Source organism: Etheostoma spectabile, chromosome 18 (assembly GCF_008692095.1).
Source record: "Etheostoma spectabile isolate EspeVRDwgs_2016 chromosome 18, UIUC_Espe_1.0, whole genome shotgun sequence".
In the NCBI taxonomy this organism is placed as follows: domain Eukaryota; kingdom Metazoa; phylum Chordata; class Actinopteri; order Perciformes; family Percidae; genus Etheostoma; species Etheostoma spectabile.
In genome coordinates, this window is record NC_045750.1 from 11,483,387 (window position 1) to 11,486,374 (window position 2,988).

Consider the following 2,988-nt stretch of genomic DNA (forward strand, 5'->3'; position numbering starts at 1 on the left):
GAGATGGTTCAGTACCATTTTTTTGCTTCTCAATTCCGATACTTGAACTTACTGATCCGATACCAGTGTGTCATATATTTTATTATGATCAATGAACGCCACAGAACATTCTTTTGTTATCTAGTTTGGCAGTCAGTCAACGGAAAAAAGAAGATAAATAAACTTAGAGTAGAATTTCTCAAGTGTCCTTTTAAAAAAATAAATAAATAAAAATGTTTTAAGTGGTATTGGATCGTGTATAAACTCCACTACTTACCGATACCAGCGTTTTTAGGCAGTATCTGAGTCGATACTGGTATCGTTTCGGAACATTTCTAATCTGCAGTGGCTGGATACCACACTGGCAAAGTGTGACAAAAGTGGACCAGGGAATTTATTTGGCTATCTTTGTATTACATGTACAGTAGTGTTGCCTGTTGATGGGCCTTCAGGCATAATTTCCTATCCTGGGCTGTGACACACATTCATACGGTTTGATATAGTATTTATTGGACTTTAACTTATCATTGCACCTACAATAATGTAGCTGTCCTCGATTCAGGTCATCCTGTACATCTTATCTGTGTTTTTTTTCGTGTGTGCGTGCGTGCGTCTGTCTGTCTCGGGGAACGGAGCAGCAGCCCCGCCCACTGCAGCGAGGCAACCGGATTGAAACAGCAGCGGCTTTATAGTGAAAAAACCTTGATACTAAAATGTATACATGTTGGCAGGACGGTCTGAAATGTTTTGCATCGTCTTTCGTTGTAGAGTTTTCTTGGTGAGATGTTTGAGTCACACACGTCTCGTCTTCATATCAAAAACAAGGAAATTAATTTGACCCGTTTCCACTCCCGCTTGGTCAGTAATCAACTGCGTACCCTGCTTACCAATAGTTACGCGTCTGAATCACTCAATTCTCATTGGCTACCTTCCAAAGTGGCAGGTAGATTGACAGTGTTACCCGCCAATTGCAAAATTCACCTGGATTTGGCGGGTGGTTGGGTGTTAATTTAAGGCCCTGCCTGCCACTAAGTACAAATGCAACAACAACTGTTTGTGTTGTCGAGTGAGGTTCTTCTTGCTGGGGCTGTCTCCTAATGAACCTCCACTTGATTTAACACCTGACTTCCTACCAGCCTGACTGGTTTAACACTTGACCTGTAGTGGTTGTTTTGCCTTGCCTGGCCGTGAGGTTCTGCCGTTCCTTCAGCCTCCCATGTTTCCACCATCAGCACTTTTACAATCACCATCATTTAATCACTTCTCTGCACTTCATTAGCTTGGTATGCTAGCTGGACTGTTCCAACCCCCAGTCCGCCTGATGGGCCATTCACATTGTACACGGCATGTGCTGCGCCTATTCCCTAAATATATTTGTTGTGCTTGCCGCCGGGCTTAGCGCAAAATAGGCAAGACTTTCTATACATTTATGTCATACATGCGTCAATATTTGAATGCACATCATGTCTGCGCCTGATGTTTACATCAGACGTGTAGTACATGCAACATTGTGTAGGATACACAGCGATTCCCGAAGTGATTTGGTGGCAAAGAGGTTTCTGTCTTTGAACCAAATGAAAGCCTTGGCACTTGTCCTGGTTGTGAGGATATAGGAAGGAAGGCAGCAGCAGCAGGAAGGGTGAGTCCACGAGACCCTCAGGTCCAGAGAGCAGTTGGGGAATTCCGCCTGGTGAAGGAGCTCCGCTTTCACTGTGACCGGTTCCAGGGGTAATTTTGGCTCAACAGGGAGCAATTTGACAGACTGCTGACAAGAGTTGGGCCTACAATTTCCCAGATGGGTTATGAATGGGTTTTCATGTTTAAATAAAATGTTTCATTTCATCCCTATGTATCATTGCATGTTTACATACATACTGTAAGTAAGAGGTCTGCAGTCATTGCAGTTGGGCATAATAAAGCTAAGCTATAAGCCTGAATTCATACATTCATCATCATTCATACTCTGGAAGACACTTTGTTTAATGCATAAATGCAATTCATTCCTCAAACTGGACCGTACACACCTGGAAATGGGTAGTTAGTCTGTGTACCTAGGCCATGTACTTAACTACCTACATGTGAACTTCAATGAAAACGTTCATAACTTGTGTCAATCAGTCCAAACATATTTTTCTTCACGTAAACATACAAATATATGCTACAAATATCTGTATGATGCTCTTGATTTAACTTGCTGTACAAGTACAAGATTCAGTTACTATTCAGGACATCTTACACCAGTTTTTTTTAAGAAATGCCCTCACTGTTGTGCAAATGCAAATTATGATTTGACAAATGCACCAAAGTAACTGAGAAACAAATGTAACAGTTATGATTGTATTTCAGTGGACATGTCCATGTTGACTTCACATAGTTAAGACAAACCTGAATGAAATTAAGAGGCTACAATAAGGGGCGGCCTCTGGCTCACCCAGTCAGAGCGTGTGCCCCGTATAGGCTCCTGCAGCGGCCCAGGTTCGAGTCTGACCTGCGGCCCTTTGGTGCGTGTCATCCCCCATCTCTCTCCCACCTTTCCTGTCTATCCACTGTCTCTCTAAAATAATCTTAAAAAAAAAAAAAGTAAGCTACAGTAAGATACATACCTGGCATGCCTGTTATGGTGAAAATATGCATCACAGCATAGTTTTGCATCCGAGGTCGAACTTGTGTCGCACAGCTGTGGGAGATCACTGGCGTCCAAACATCCACCGCTCGTCCCTGTTCCGGTTGTAGATCCACGTGTATTCTGTTTACTTTTTCTGTATTTTTCAGACACGTGAATGCACATCACAGCACACCATGGCAGCTCTTGAAAAAGGCTTCGGCTACGCTTTGCCTTTCTTTTCCCTTGTGTGCCACTCTCACCTGGATTCACATGGCTGCGTGTTTTAGTGTCCTATCAGCACTTCCTGATGTCTGAATTATGCACCGAAGGAGAGACATTGAATCAATTACTGAAGGTACGGATGAATTTACACAATCCATAAGAGTCATATATATATATATATA

At 42.7% G+C, this 2,988-nt stretch overlaps 1 protein-coding gene across 1 annotated transcript in view; it reads left to right on the top strand.

Annotated features, from left to right (window-relative positions):
• sash1a (SAM and SH3 domain containing 1a) overlaps positions 1-2,988 on the top strand; it is a 249,324-nt gene that overhangs the window by 15,098 nt on the left and 231,238 nt on the right. The gene's annotated exons all lie outside the window — the stretch shown is intronic.